This window comes from Centruroides vittatus, unplaced genomic scaffold (genome assembly GCF_030686945.1).
Source record: "Centruroides vittatus isolate TY-2023 unplaced genomic scaffold, ASM3068694v2 scaffold_386, whole genome shotgun sequence".
NCBI lineage: Eukaryota > Metazoa > Arthropoda > Arachnida > Scorpiones > Buthidae > Centruroides > Centruroides vittatus.
In genome coordinates this window covers 1,831,409-1,848,970 of record NW_027122706.1, presented here as the reverse complement: position 1 = coordinate 1,848,970, position 17,562 = coordinate 1,831,409, and the positions used below count along the sequence as shown (strand labels likewise).

Below are 17,562 nucleotides of genomic sequence, written 5' to 3'. Positions count from 1 at the left end.
TAAAGAATTTTTCAAGGTTGTATAAGATGTAGAATTTAATATCTACTAATGCCCTGTATGATTCTTGCAATTTATGTCTTTTAACTTTAATATTGAGATTAGGGATTCTTAAGTTGTAATCTAAGATAATATTAATACAAATGATTTTAACTAAAAGTTCAAAAAACCTTGTTATTTTTTTTCTAAATTTTCACATATGTGTGACATAGGATCTTCATTTAGTTCAATATATTGGTGTGAAGTGACTAGATTTAGCTTAATGTTTTCATATTTTTTGTTTATCCATTATAACAATTTGTGTTGATTTATCAGCAGGGACAATAATTAATTGATTATCAATTAGAAACCTCTTAACTTCTGTTATTTGATTATTGAATTTAGTGTAGTTAAGTTTATTTTTAATTTTGTTATAATATTTTTAAAGTTAATTCTCAATTGCTCTTTTTGATCACTTTGTGTTTTACATATTATGTATTCTAAATCAACTATAAATTCTTTATAATTAATTTTTGTAGAACCACTAAAATTAAAACCTTTAGTTAAGATGTTTTTAACATAGTTTGGTATTGTACAGTTAGTTTGATTTACAATTAACCCTTGTTTCCAAGTAATCCAATTATAAATGGTCAGATATTGTGCTTTTTAACTGATTTATTGTATTTTCTTAGAGTATATGCATTATTATAGCCAATAGTAAATTTACACTTTATGTTTAACTTTTTAAGCTTTAATTTTCAGCTCAGCAATTTTTAAGCTTTAAAATTAATTACTGAGTGTATTATTAACCTATTTATTCCCTTTACATATGATCTTGCATAGACTTCATTATGATAGAAAGTATGGGCAAGGTTTGGAGTTTGATGTTTTCTTTTAAAGTTGTCTTCAGATACCAGATATCTGTTGATAGACTGTTTAGTTGTTCTTCTATATCTTTAATGTTTTTTGGATTTTGGGTATTCATGATATCAATTAAATTTTCCGGTACTGGTTTTGTTGTGGATTATTGGCTTTTTTTCTCAGTAACACATCACACAAATGCTCCTTTGTGTGATGTGTTACTGAGAAAAAAAAAGCCAATAGCTTTTAATTCTTTAAAAAACATATGGATTATTATATATAGATTATGCTGGATTGCATATTCTATTTGAGTATTTCAATAAAACAAATGATAAAAGTATTAAAAGTAATCACCTATCTATTAAAAAATTTCTTATAATTTTAAATATATTAATAAATATAAAACCACAAAGACAAAGAGTAAATTTTGAAATAGGAGAAGTTTAAAGAATAGTAGTTTTATTTAAATTCCTTAGTGTGTCCTGACTTTTTTTTTTAATGAATGCAAGATCATTTTTTCATAACAAAATTTTTTACAGTATTTCTGAATATAATTAAGCTATTTGTTTTGCATAATATTGAAGTAGTAGTAGTACTGAATTAACAGCTCATTTAATAATTCCTATGCTATATGTACAATAAGTGATAACATTAATAATAAAACAACATACCTCAAGGTAAAGCTCAAACTGTTAACATATACAATTTTCAACTGATAGTTTTTTTGTGTAATATAAGGAAATAGACAGGTCTTTAAAAAAAGCTTAATTGTTAAGCCTATCTAAACTAGTAATTGCTGCATAGTGTGTTCTTAATGAAAATAGATTATTAACAGTAAATTTTTTTTTTGTATAATATATTGAACAATAATGTAGCAAAACAAGTCGTATCAATATAGCTTTATTATTTGTTACATTACTGTACAATATAGTACTTTCTGTTACATTCAACAAACTAAATACAACCTTACAGTAATATAAAGTCAGTCTGCAGAATGATCAAACACAATTCCTGATAATAAATTGTAGTATTAGGTATATTTTAGCAAACATTTTCAATCAATGGAAATATCACTGCTTTTAATGACATTAATTGTATTTTTAAAAATAGCTAATATTTTATGGCACTGAACATAAATGTCATTACAAAAAATTATTATTTTTACTCTACTTATCCTAATCCTTTTGATATATATTTGATAAAAGTCATTGTAATTATGTTAAATATTCCATTCCTAATTTTAATTGCTATATGCTGTTTTATGTAAGATTATTTAAGGGTTTCTATTATAATTATTTGTTTTTATTGAATTTCAAAAAAAAAACAGATTTGTTTAATGTTCTTGATAAAACTTTTAAAAATTTTGTCAAAAATGAAAAAACAGTACTGTAATCAAAATACTTTTGTAAATTTTACAAGTATAATAGAAATTGAGTTCCATTTTAATCTGATTAGGAAAAATACCATCTTATACATACATCTATATAATTTTTACACAAAAAACCTTCCCTCTTCAAATATACTCTCTCATAGATATCAAAACTTATTCTAAGACAAATTTTCTGACTAAGATTTCATGAAAAGACAAATCTAGAATTAATTTATTACTATTATGTTCTCCATGATTTTGTCTAATTTAAGAATTCAAACTTTCAAACCTCAAAAAACTTATTTCAAATGCTGCAATGATTCTTCTATTGTTTCATAAGTAATTTAGGACATAAAATGAATTATAATATTTTCATTGGTAAAAAATATACTTGAAATTTTAATGTCATATCATGTAATTTTTACATCAATGTCTTAAAACCGAACTTTCTTAACAAAGAAGTTTAGCCTAACTGTAACATACTAAAGTTTTAAAATTTTCACTGTAATCCCTTAATATGACAAAATGTATTTAGTTTTAGCTGTTTCAGTTTAATTAAAAACAATATTAAAAATTAAGTGTTTTTAATATTACTTTCAATAGTTATTTTTAGTATAGAACAGTTTTTTAATTAAGTATTTAATCTCTGTATTATGTATATTTAATTGTCATGTTACAAAGAAGACAAAATTACTATATTTAATGTATGTTATAAAGCAATCAAACTTAAAATCCAATAAATGATGAAAATTTTAAATTATCCTATTTCAAATAATTTATTAACAAAGTTTAATATAAAATATAATAATAAATGTTATTAAACATATCAACTTACCCAATCAATACTCAAAATGTACTTCTTTCACAGCTGTTGAATGACAAAGAAATGATGCTGTAAGACAAAATTACAGACTTTAAAGAAAACAGCATCATTGGTAGTGGATAATTTGAATATGTAAAGTTTTAATAGATCTATTTTTGATTAAATTAAGATCCCCAAAGGGGAGTGGGCCATTCCCGGAGGTACTGCAATACCGGGTCAACCCGTGGCAGAGGTGGAGCAAGCTCCGAGCACTCCGCCGCCTTCCAAAAATCAGTTTAATATCATGGCCTCCGATGGAAGCCGTATCAGATATTAAGCTGATAAGAACAGATACTACACTTTGATCTTAGCCAAAAGGCCGAGAAGCGATAACCACAGAGAGTGCCTCTCCGAAATCATTCGCAAAACGTTCATCTGCTCAAGGGTGAACAAAATTTCTATGATGGAATGCAATATCCAACAGCTACAGCATCATTTGTTGATGGTTCTCACTTCAAATAACTATCACAGATCACCAATTTACTCACTACAGTTTTATTCTACTGCAAGAATTATGAAAAATTCAATTTATTAACGCTATGAGTCCTCCTCCTGTCCCCACCCCCCTAAACATTAAGAAAACGTTGCCACTCTCTCATACATCAATAGGTGTCGCCTCTGTATAATTTCAACACAGATTATAAAAAAATTTTATTTTATTCAATTTTTGACTTTTCAAAACTTGAATAAAATCTCGAAATAATCTCAAAATAATAAAAGAGGGGAGATTTGCAAAATTTTCATGTTGTCTTTTAATTCTTTTGTGTGAAAACTGATAAGATGATGTTAAAATCATCAAAAATTTCAGAAACAAATTTAATTTGCTATTTCATAAAATCTTGTTAGGAACTAAATTATCCGTTTTTAATTTTTATAATTATTAGCATCCAGTGTTTAATTAGATATCTTACTAGATCTTAATTAGGTATTTAAAATTTTTTTTTTCCAACTTAAAAACGTTCGTATCCAGTAAATATATAAAATGTATCCGATAATTTTTAAATATTTACAATTTAATTAAGAGAATTAATAGTTTTGGACTGCAATTTGAAAAAATTGTAGACCTATAAATTCTCACTGTCACACATCTGTCTTTCCTTAATCTGAAAAACAGAGTTATATCGATGAAATTCAAGATCAGATATAAAAACCTTAGGAACAGGAGGTCCCGATTAACTATAAAAGAACTTCCGATGCAAACCGAAAGTTAGGTTATTTTAATTCAAAAACTTTCCTGAAAAAAGTTAGATGACCAGCAAACTAACAGGAAAAGTATGATGTACAGGGGCAAGACACTACAATGCTAATTTTAGGTAAAGACCATATATTTTAAATTTAATTAATTAAAAATACAATTAAAAATTGCAGCTAGGCGATTAATTAGATACGAACTGCCGATGCAAACCAAAAATCACGTTATTTCAATTCAAGAGTTTCCCTTGAAAGCAGTTAATAGATAACCGGCACGACTCCATTGTTAACAGGAAAAGTATGATGTACAGGGGCAATACACTACAGCACTAACTTTAGATGGAAAGCATATGTTTTAAATTAAATTAATTAAAAATATCATTAAAAATTGCAGCCCGGAATTGTGAAGATGTCACAATAAATAATCACAGTTAATAATAAAAAAAATAAATTTATTTTTTACGGTTAAATATTAATTATGCCAATCAGAAGAAAAATAATGAGGTGATAATTTCTACGTAAAAATTTTATTAAATTACCTTTTTAATTTTTATTTCCTTCCGTGATATGTTTTTTCAAGAATGAAATCAAATTGACATCGAACATTTCCATTAAATGCAATAATTTCACATTTCGGCAGCAGATTCTTCAGGGCTTTTTTCCCCTAAATTTTACTTCATCGCATCATTTCATTTCATAAAATCGCATTACTTTGTCTTCGGCGCTTCAAAAACAGTTGTTTACATTTAAAACAAAATAATTATAAAGCTTTAAAATGAATATAATTGAATAAACAATTTTCAATTAATCTCATGAAAAGAAAACGCTTTAAACTACCGAATTTTTATCTACAATAAATTAATCTAAAATTTTATTATTGGAAATCATAAAAATATACTTACCGAATACAGAAAAGATCGTTACCAATTCTCCTACCGAGACGGATAAATTACATTTTTACACGACACTACAGGTTTTTAACATCCGGTTATTACGAGTAATTGCAAGCAAGAGCAAGCGACAGCACCTATGAAACAAAATTAAATCAACTGTTGAATTTTATATTCATATTTTTTCTTATACAAGTAGGATTACAAAAACACTTTAATGTTTTATAAATTTTCAATTAACCATACATCAGAAATGAACGTAGATTTCAAATCCGACTTCAATAAAATAATTATAATACTATAATTGGAAGTGACAAATACTTCTAAGCGATAAGATTAAAAGTGCTATATAAGATTATTAAATGAATATATTTTGAATATATAATACAGTGGTCTCTCGGTAACCGCGGAGGATTGGTTCCGGGAATCCCGCGATGCTCAAGTCCTTTGTATAAAATAGCGCTATCATCCTATGTACTTTAAATAATCTACGTTATTTATAATATCCAATACTTCGTATATGTAAATTGTTATACTATATTGTTTAGGGAACAATGACATGAAAAAATGTACGTATAGTCCACATTTGGTACAGACGCATCGTTGGTCTACGTAGTACAACGTAACGTTTGCTTTATTTCAACACTTAAGTCGTGGTCACACTTTGCGACTTCCAGCCGCGCAAGTAACTGAACCGCGACGGCTGTTCTCGTTAATGCAGGCCATACCAAGAATAAAGTATGGAAGGACTGTTCAATTACGTCATATCGCGAAGCTTTTATATCTGGACGATCTACTGGATTGAAAAATCTTTCTGGAAAGGGAAAACAAATAGTTCTTGTTCATATAGGCAGCAATACAGGTTTTCTATATGAATTTGAATCAAAGTCTACAAAAGATTACCACGAAGAAATGGATAGCAATAATTTCAAAAAATATTATCAGAATTAAAAAGTAATGCTGCTGTTTCCATGGACAATGTTCCATATCACTCAGCTAAAATTGAAAATTGTAGTTGGAAAAAAGCTGACATAATTTCTTGGTTGGAAATAACTCATAACGACAAAATGTTAAAAATAGAACCTTTGAATATTCTTTAAAAAAGTAAAACAAATACGATAAATATATTATTGACGAAATGGCCTGTTTTTATGCGCTCTTTTTATGTGCGATTTTTATTTATGCGAATTTTTAATTTGTGCGGTATAGTTGGCGACTAGTCTCGTGCGATTCGTCATGTCTCACGTTGACTTATTATAGCTAAATAAACTTATTGTAGCATAAATGCACTTATTATAGTAATATTATTGCATGAATATGCGAAAAATGAAATAATTTACTTTTTAAGTCAACAAAACACCAACTGGACAAAAATATGTAAAACAGACGATAGACCAGACGATGCAGTCAAGTGCTGACATCTGTTGTCAATAAATTCTATTTCGTACGGTTTTGAGTTATTTTCTACGTGAGACTTCTTTTATGCGGTCCCTATTGACCGCATAAAAAAATTATTTTTTTAATTGTGTTGCGAAAACTATTATTTACAGCCATTCGTGAAGTTTCGTGAGATTTTTTTTAATGCGTTTTTTTTAATGCGGTCAACCTTTGAATATTCTTTAAAAAAGTAAAACATAAATACGATAAATATATTATTGACGAAATGGCCAAAGAAATAGGTGTTCATGTGTTACGTTTACCTCCGTATCATTGTAATTTAAATCCTATTGAATTGATACGGGCAGATATGAAAGGTTACATCGGACGTCACAACACAACATTCAAACTGTCGGATGTGCGAATTTTAATGAATAAAGCTATCGAACAAATAACTGAAAAACGATGCCGAAAATATAGAAAAAGAAGAAAAATTTACACTTTACGATGTAAATGTGGGAACTTGATGAGATTTCAGAAACTGTCGTAGAAAAACTGATTATTCAGTCGAACACAAGTAGTGACGAAAGCGATATAAATGATTACTTTGAGCAACTATCTTCTGATACGGATGATTAATAAAGTAAGCTTACACTATAATTATTTTTAAAAAATTTTAATTATATAAATATCAATTGAATGTATACGTGAACCCCTGTTCAGGATGCCGAACCCGTGATATTGAGGTATGTTGGTTAATCAGTCTACATCCTTTTTTTAAGCAATGTAAAAAACCTTTAAGTACTGCTTGTAAATATTGTCTTAACAATTTTGGTGTTTTAATATATTGTCTTAATGTTCGGCCGTGCGTTGAAACACATGGAGTGATTAGAGTATGTTAATGGCGAATAATGTAATAGTTAATAATATAATTAGAGAATATGTAAGGATATGTAACTGTTGATGATATAATTAACAGTATATATTTGTCGAAACAGACATGCCAGAATATGTATGTAGATCGCATGCATGTCGAATGTATGTGAACCTTTGTTCACGTTGCCGAACCCGAGATATCAAGGTGTGTAGGTATGTTGGCTAATTGATCTACATTTTTTACGTAATGTAAATATTTTTTTAAACATTGGTTGTAGTGTTATAGTTTTAATATTTTAGTTGACTGAGGAGGGGCGTATTAGGCCCGAAACGAGCTATGTACGCACGTATCAACTAAATAAAAGGGAAAAGAAAGCCAAGTGATCGTCAAAGCACTATATTGTGTTTCGTAATTAACAAAAAAAAAAAAATTTCGTAATTAACAAAAAAAAAAAATTTATATATATATATATCACAGATAAATTCATACATTACAGTTACATTTTCCTTTAGAGGTTTGCATATGATTTTTAAGGATTGCCGGAGAATTTGTTTGTTTTCTTTTATATCTATTTAATAAAATAGTTGTGTAGATAAAAATTTTGAAGTATGTTCAACTACACAATTACACTCAAACCTGTTTTTGTGCGGTCTATTTTTGTGCGATTTGTTTTGTGCGATTTTTTGTGCGCGATATATGAATTTCAATCAAATTGGTATACTGCACAAAAATAATTGCACAAAACACATTGCATGTATAAAAAATCGCACAAAAAAAGACCGCACAAAAACAGGTTTGAGTGTATAAATATGTTTTGTGTAAGTCTGAATAATATATATTTAATAATAATTTTTGACAAACTGTATTTAAATGATGGAAATAATTTAAACGGCTATGTAAAAATGTTAAAGTAGGCTATAACGTTTCTAAGTATTATCTCGGTAATTATTAAGTTATTGTGACCACTCTGACCTACTTTAACACGTGCAGAGAAAGGGGCTTAACTGATCAAATCACAATCGAAAGTGGCTAGACACGTGTTGATCAATGAAAATCTCCGGCGGATTAATACGACAAAACCTTGTTTACAGTAGGTGCCAAGTTACGATAAATAGACTAAAACATAAAGTTTGTTCTACTCGCGCCGATTGCAAACGCGCCTCCGATCAGCAAACGCTTTTGTGCCATACGGTAACAACAGTGGCAGCCTTAGGGGGTGGTCCTACTCGCCATCCCCTAAGGCCGGGCCTCGCGAAACAACTCGAGTAGAAAAAAGTTGATGTTTAAAACTTTATTTTATCCTTAGCTATTAGTTATAAGCCGCAAACATCATTTTTAAATCCCTGGTATATCTTTTAAGGCATTTATGTACAGTACCTTAGTTTATCATCATTAATAATTTGTCGTCTTTACGTTTAACTTTTATAAATCTTCTAATATAATATTTTAAAACTCTAAACTTATTTATAACTTTGCATTTCTCGTCAATCATCAGAAATACCTATTTTCAATTTACGTTCTTTGACAAAGGACAAGGGCCTCGCAAAGATCTGCCGCCCGGAGCCTCGCAATGATTAAGACCACCGCTGGGTGGCAACATTGAAAATCCACTAACTCTCCTTCATTATCATGAAAGAGAGTTGGTGGATTGATACTTTTATAAAATCGAGATTGATCGAGCTTATTTAGGTTCACGAATCCCACAGGCATAAACTGCCCAAACGCCGTCTGGCCTCGCCGTTTTCATTGTAACGCGCTACCACAAACTCCCCTGACAACTGCATACCGCACTATTCATCATTTTAAACACGAACATAAACCTCTATCCAACAAAATTTAATCGTTATTTTATCATTTATAGTTTACGAGAGATAATGGTCGATTTACACACAACAGTGACGTGCCGGCACAGTGCAGTAAGCATCGATAAATATCACATATAGCCAATCACAATTTCATGTACGACACTTGTATGATTGACAGAATACAGATCACATGTCGTAGATGAAACTCTGATTGGCTATGTGTGGTTTTTATCGATATTTATGCACCAAACGGTCCCTATGCCGGCACATTAGTGTTGTGTGTAAATCGACCCTTAGCGTGACAAATCTTGCCATTCTTTTTGTCGCTCCAGTTCTCTTATACCGAACAGAGTTTAAAGAGTATTCAGGTCAAAAAGGAGCGAGAGAGACAGACGGATTCCGCGGTATTTGCAGATTCCCTGATTTTCCCTGCTAAAAATCTTATTTCCTGACCTTCCAGATCTGTATGGCGTTCCGAAACGACTCTGACTAATTCTTTAAAACAAGCAATTAAAATTCTTAGAAAACTGAATCGTTTCCCTATTTACTTTGATGGCTGCAGCGCCTGTTGGGGAAAGTACTTTGAAGCTATCACTCCCTCGGGTTTTGCTTACCAATTTTACTATGGCCTTAATTAGTGTGCTTTCTCCAGTAACTACTTTTCACATTCTAGTACAAAATCAGTCTCAACTACTTGACTTTACTCTTTTTGGTTTTTTTAGTGATGTAACGAATAGTATATTCGGCCTCAGCCGAATACCGAATATTCGACCAAAAGCGTGACCGAATACCGAATATTCGGCCAGAAGCGTGGCCGAATGGCCGAATATTCGGCCAAACTATTCGGCTTGATTAACGCACATATAAAAATTAGCGCGCAAACCTCATAATGCAAGGATCGCGCATCCTGCTCTCTATTGGCCCGATGTCACCGATTTTTTCTTCCAGTAGGTCTAAATTATTTAAATGTATTAATTAAATTATAATTATTAAAGTTAATATGAGATTGAGCCTAACGTCTACCTCTAGTGCCAAATTGGTTTATAATTTATGTAATAGCTGTAAATAACCCGATATGATTCGGCAGTTGTTGGTATTTAGATGTAAGTTATAACTTATAAGTTATTTTATTTGCAATCGATCTTTTTAACTCTTTAATTAAGCAGTAAAATTTTATTTTTACTACGTATTTGTAGACTGAATAGTACCCTAAGGATATATACTTTAGTGGGGACATATGGTCTAGTTTCTCCCCAGATGTGAAACAGTTCAAGTATATTATTGGGGGGTTTCTATTTGTGAAGTTTTGTGATATTTTGTTGCTATTGTTTTTGACAATATTTTTAAAATTAACATGATTTCAAATGTTATCTTTTGCATATAATGAGAAATGCCCATTCTTTGCTTTATATATAAAATAAATTATATAGTAGTTACTCATCTTCTAGAAATAAATAATTATTTCATTAAATACGTAAGTTTCAATAAAACGTTTCGTAAATCATTTTAAAATATCGTAAAAAAGATTAAAATATACAAGAATACGAATATAACATAATTAACTAAACAATAACACTAATGCCCGATACGTTCTAACCTACATGCCATCAATGCCATAAGATATCGGGCTAGATAAAGGCTATATTATTATTTAATTACGAAATAATTTACTGGAGTTAGACGCTATTTCTTATTAACGTTAATAATTATAATTTAATGTTTAGCATTAATAAAAGTTTCCAAAATGATTAATTTACTGTGTTTTTGTTATTTCTTACTCCTGTTTTTAGGTATTCGGTATTCGGCCGAATAGTGATTAAATATTCGGTATTCGGCCGAATAGTGATTTAAATATTCGGTATTCGGCCGAATAGCGAAAAATAGGCCGAATAGGCCGAATACTGGGTAGTAACCGAATATTCGTTACATCACTAGTTTTTTTCGCTTCAATGGCTCTTGTCTTAATTTTAAAACACAATGCAAAAACAATAATTAAACAAACGAAGTAGTATTAAACGATTTACTTTTAGACCAAATTGACTCCTTGATATGAACTGTTCCCATAGAGCAGGGATGGCGAACCTTTTTGAGTCCGCGTGCCATATTGTAAACATACTTAGCTTTAAAGATGTTAATGCGTGCCAAAGTCTTAGACTTCGAATAATGATATTTAAAGAAATTAAACGAATACGCTTTAATTCGAATAAATGTAAAAAATCTGATTGAAAAAAGGATGATCAGATAATAAACAGAAATGATGATTGAAAAGAACAGAAATCATATGATGCATTACGTGCCAGATGATTTCTCTTACGTGCCACAGGTTCGCCACCCCTGCCATAGAGTATAGAGATAAATAAACACATTGAAACGAAAATCTAGGCACAAAAAAAAAAAAATGAAAATGCCGCAAAAATAATTCACTAATAAGAATTTTTAGAGAATGTGGACTAACAAATAGAAGCACATTTAAAAGAAACGGAAACTATTTACGCTCAAGCTTTTTTTACACTTCTTTTATCTTAAATAATATGCGCAATCATAAAAATTGCCATCTATCGGTTTAATAATCAAGTCTTTATTATATTTTACTTAACCACTTGATCAATTTTTACCAAAAGCTATAAAGATCATCTCATACACACAAGTTATTCTCAAAATTTCATAAATTTTGGTTGTGTAATTCTTTAGTTATCGCGTGAACACAGCCGTGGGTTTCTGAAATTAAGAAGTGTTCGCTTAACATTCAGACTAATTAAAACAAGCAAAAGGCACTAAAACATTTCTTACGAACGAACTAATTCTAAAATCGACAGTTTACTCGTCCTATAATTCTGGAAAGGTTAAATGGAAATGCGGATGTTCTTTATAATCTGTTTTATAATTTATGCTGTATTGATAGCAATACACGTTTATCGAAACTAAAACATGTAAGGTTAAAAAAATGAATCTTGGATTCCTAGTCTCCAGTTGCACGAATAGTAACACCAGCATGTTGAATGTCAAAGACACGAACTCGTCGTCACCAAACAAACGCGTACCACGTGACAACCTCAATACGTCCGTGTTTTGTCACCTGCATAAATCCAGGATAGACACATCCATTTCCATATTTGAAACCCAGAACTAATACGGTAACTATGAACACAGATGCGATTCGATGGATCTACATTCTAGACAACAAATCACAGAAGTCATCAAAAAAATACAAGCATTGCACCGATATTTAACTTGTTTGGGTTGACTCTATTCATATCTTTGCAATCTTGTCAACTGAAAAAGATGATCAGACGAAAAATCCAAACACCAAGCGACAGCGGTAATATTTTTGAACAGACCGAATGGCAAATAGAACTTTCAAAAATTTAATTTAATGGTTTCACACAATTACTCTTAAATAGCTTTTATTGAATTTTAATAAAATTCAATAAAAGCTAAAGCGTGATCCGATTTCGATGTCACTCGAGCATGTAACACGGTTCGTGTGCATCCGCTGTCTATCGTGCACTTCCACTACGACAAGCTTAAGCAATGGCGTCTCGAACGAGGCACAATAGGTAAGTAGTCCTATAATTTTTTGTTTACAGCACTTTATATATGGGTCGCCCGGGAAAATGTTATGCGTTTTCTGAATGTACATTAAATATATCTTCTTTTTAAAATGAAATGAAAGAAGAAACTCGTATTCCCTTATCCTTCCTACTGTCTATCGCAGCAACCCGTTCAAAATTCGTATACGTTACGTATTTTTTTACTTTCCGCGTAGGAAGTCATTTCAGACTCCTTTATTTTCTACAAAGGTATTTGAAAATTAAATTTGCAAAATTAGGTTCATTTACGTTTTAGACATTGTCAATTGTAAAGGTGGAACTTGAAAATCCGTCTGTCATTATACGTACTGTACTACATATAGATCAAATATAATGGAAATAACGACTTACGATTTTGCTGGTTACCGTAAAACCTAAATTATTTCGAATAAAACAAGATTTTAAGGCCCACGTTTGATTAACAATAACCACAGAATAATTAACAGAGATCGAACGTAATCAATATGGCGGACATGTATGGCACGTGGTAAGAAGTGATTGTCAGAATGAACGTGTTCTATCAGAAATCGAAGTAACATACTCGAGTAACTGAACTAAGAAACTATTTAATGCATACAATTTTAAACTATTACAAAAAAGTAAATTGTTTAACCCAAATGTTCTCCCTGTTAGATTTCCTATAAGGCTTAGCTTTGATTTCAAATTCTATAAACTTATATTTAAACAAGTAAAAAAGATTACCTTCATTCACTTATTCTTGAATTTTCATCTGTTGAAGATATAAATTCACTTTTCATCACATCTCTAAACACTATTTATTACTATATACACAATTACTTTAACGTTGGTGTAGTGTTATTCTTTCGTAATCTTCGTTCACACACAGGCCGACAATTAGACAACCAATAGGAGACAACACCGTAATACAATTTACTGCCACCAAGGGTCGCTTTCGACTTCCGTCTACAAACGTGTCCAACCAACGCCACCTAGGAGTTTCGTATTTTATTATAACGTAAAAACCACATTATAAATAACGAAAGTATATTTTATTACTGTTATTCCGTTTAAAATTTATGAATTTTATCTCTACATAGTAGGTACAGTACAGTACTTTGTCCTTACTATGTAGAGCAAGGCTGTATATACATAGTAAGGATATATGTCCGCCCCTATCAATACTGATCGCCAGTAAATTCGTAACCTACCCCAACCAGAGTCGGTAGATTAACCAACCCATGAGAATCTACTGGCATGTTTTATGACAGTTTTATATAGTTGACAGGGGTTTTGAAAAATCCATAAAAATATTTCATATCTATTTATTTTAATTTCAAATGAAATTAATTAAAGAAATTTTTCTTATTTAGTATATAAATACATTATAAGATTATTATATTTGTATTAAAATTTATAAGATTAACGGTATGGGAATAAAAGCCTATTCACAATGAAAATTAAGCATAAACTTAAAACCTTATATCGTACCTACGTTATTTAATGCAACCATTCTCAATGCGTTACGTAAGCGTAACCTTAAACTTAATAATATAAAAGTCGTCGTCTGTGTGTTTTGAATTCCTTATAACTCCTGCAATTTTTGTCCAATCTTTATGAAATTATGGTTATATTCGTTTTACGTTCTGATGGAAAGTTATAGAATACTTAGTTTGCGGAAATATTAAACGTTTTATTGATCGGATCGGCGATCGCACTTGCGTTGCGTGACGTCAGTGACTTCATTTAGTTCATGTTTGATGAGTGAATTTCCTTAAGTTGTATTTTTAAGTATTTTGTCATATGGCGTATTTTAAACTTCGTTAAATTTAAATTTTAAAAAAGATAGCCGCATGGTGTCGCTTCTACAACAATTTTTAAAAAACTTTTTATAGTGACCACGTGACGTTTTGTTATCCAATCGGAAGTAACAATCTAATGAGTCTGTTATTTAAAATGCATTATCGCGCATTAATTATGTCTCCACGGCTAATTAATTTGTAGAAACATTAGCTGCTAATCTTGAATTTCTTGAAATTGCACTTTTCTCAATTCTTCAATCTTTACTTTCCCACAGAAAGTACAGTTAAACCCTGGGCCAAGTGCAGCGTTTCGCCATGCTCTCACACCCGTGATGCAATTTATAATTTTTAATTTTTCGGGAGGCAATCCAATCGATGCCAATTGCTTTGTTCTTGTGTTCTGTTCGTTTTTTGCATCTATTTTTCTGTTAAGTGCACGCAATGTTTTTTTTTTTTTTTAATTTGACCCCTAAATTCCGTTAGGCGTGCTCAAGGAGCATGGACATTGTCACCTTGACCCCATTTTATATCTAAAACGAAATCATAGACCCCCTATTTTCTATATTTAAATTTATTACATTTCTGGATTCTTCATGGCAATCAATATAAAATGGCAAAGTTTTGTGAAAATTGGCCTATTAAATTTTGAGAACGAATTCAATTTTATAAGTCACACAAGACGTGCTAACGACCTTGGGACACCGCGCGATATCGCTTTGTAGGACTTCATCTCCAAAACGAAGTCATGGATCCCATTTTTTAATTTCATTTTTGGATTCTTCATAGTAATTGCAGGGGCTTGCGGGCCGTCGAAAATTGGACTAAGGGAGTTTAGGGTAGGACCCTGCCACCAGGTGTGTGTTGTCAGACATACCTCCGATTTAGACAAGAAAAAAAAAACCAAAAAGGCAGATAGTTAAGGCACGAGGGCAAGAGTCATTCCGAAGTTCTGTATTGAGCCTCTTAGCAGGATGAATGCAAAGTCAAGTAAACTAATTTAAGAAAAGAAGAGAAAATTTATTATGGAAAAACGAAACATAACATTTGAACTTAATTTAAATTAATAAATAGTAAGTACAAAATCTATTTTAAGGAATTAACCTGTTTCTATTTGTAAAATTGGGGGTACCTAGCGGGAGTATCCGAACTTCGCGACTCACAACATACTAGGAAAAGAGTGGTCTTGTCTTCTAGTTCACTTCCTTTCTGGATGCTGCATTGATTTTCTTCTTTCCCTCTCTTCTTTCTGCTTCCTCTTCCTCTCCCCTTTTTCTTCACTTTCTCTTTCCCTCTTCACCTTTTCGTCTTCTTTCTCCTTCACTCAGTGCCTCACTAAATCTCTGATTTTCGTCATTTCCTTTTATTTTATTTTTCGTTTCGACCAATCATGATTTTGTTCGGGAGGAGGTTGAGATAGTTGGCGATAAGCATGATTGGTTATCCTTTAGTCCTTCTTCTCTCTTGTCTATTAAGAATTATATGAGTCCACGTGACACGGATAGAATAGTATCTGTCATATAACACTATTGAAAAAGGAGGAAACGACCATCATCCCTTTCGTCTTTTCCTTCGTATGTTGAGATTTATAAAAATTAATAATTTTTTTATTGTAATTCGTTTCTCTGAATTATATTTAACCGGTATTACTAAAAATTTGAAAAGGGAGTCCCTAAAATCGGAAAAATAGGCGAAATTCCTTTACAACGTTGGTTAAAAAAAAAAAAAAACAAACGATCCCGGTGTCGCATCCACACACACATGTGGGGGAAACGGGCGTCTTGTCTGACAGCTAACTATTGTCTGATGAATTCAAACAAAACAAGGATATAAAATAATCAATTTATCGTATTTTAAGCCATATATGTAAGATTAAAATTATAATGTTAATAATAATTCGAATATATATATAAGGTCTTTAATAATCAAAATTTTGGAGAAATGGTGGCCTCATATAATTAATGGAAAATGGCAAAGTTTTATCAAAATCGAACGAACAGATTTCGAAAACGAACGCATTTCTGTTTCGCTAACGCTCCGCCTTCAATATCTGTAGCTTTCAACACGAAGTGAGTAAAAAATAATTCCGTATTGAAAGAAATCAAAAGTAAAGCAATCAATAAAAAATTGCCAACTGAGATGTATGTAATTAAAGAATGAATAACACAACCTTTAGATTTCTGCTTGGATTCTTAATGTTTAAATTTAACGAAAACGTTTGCTTCGTAAGTTTTCGACCGGATATCTAAAAAAGGTTGGTCAATTTTTAGAAATACAATCATAAAAACAAATCGCCAGACTTCGAATTAAACTTTTTCTGGCGGGATAAAGTTGAAACGAAAGATTGATTGCCACTAAACACGTTCAAATAAATCATGAAAACATTAAAATCTTAAAATTTACTTAAATGGATATAACAGAACTTTTCTAGAAAATTACTTTTTAAAAATCCAGTAACAATTTTCGTAACTTTCCCGTCAACATTCAAAGTCGAGATGGCCCCATCTCTTATATTTTATTTTTTAAAACTGGATTTAAATTTAAAAAAAAAAGAAAAAAAAACTTGATTTTGAAGCTGGAGATGAATTTTATAAAAACAATATTGTAAATGCTAATAACGAGTAAAATCTTCATCAAGTCCGATCTCACTCGAGATATGACTCACAACCCCTCTGTCTCCTCACACCCTTGACGTTTAACCACCAAAATTTAATTGCATCAATCCCCCTAATACACAAACATGCATTTGATTTTAGTGCTATTATTTAATAACGGTATTGCATGTATTATTTTGAAATTTATATTTTTAGTTAGTGCGCGTATGTCATAATTTATAATTCTGAACTATTAATAATTCATGTATTTAATATACGAAAATGGATTTAAAATGTTTTACGCGAAAAGGAAGTTGTAGAAATGACACGTGGCTGAGTGACGTTTCTAGGTAGCCACGTGACTGATGGGCATCAAAATCAGCTCACGTGGCACGTTTTGTATTCGTCTGTCC

At 30.9% G+C, this 17,562-nt stretch overlaps 1 non-coding gene across 1 annotated transcript; it reads right to left on the bottom strand.

Moving 5' to 3' along the window:
• Positions 1-3,207: 3,207 nt before the first annotated feature.
• Positions 3,208-3,399, bottom strand: LOC136988931 (U2 spliceosomal RNA). Its single transcript, XR_010882833.1, has one exon. It is a non-coding gene; the product is annotated as a U2 spliceosomal RNA (small nuclear RNA).
• Positions 3,400-17,562: the final 14,163 nt, after the last annotated feature.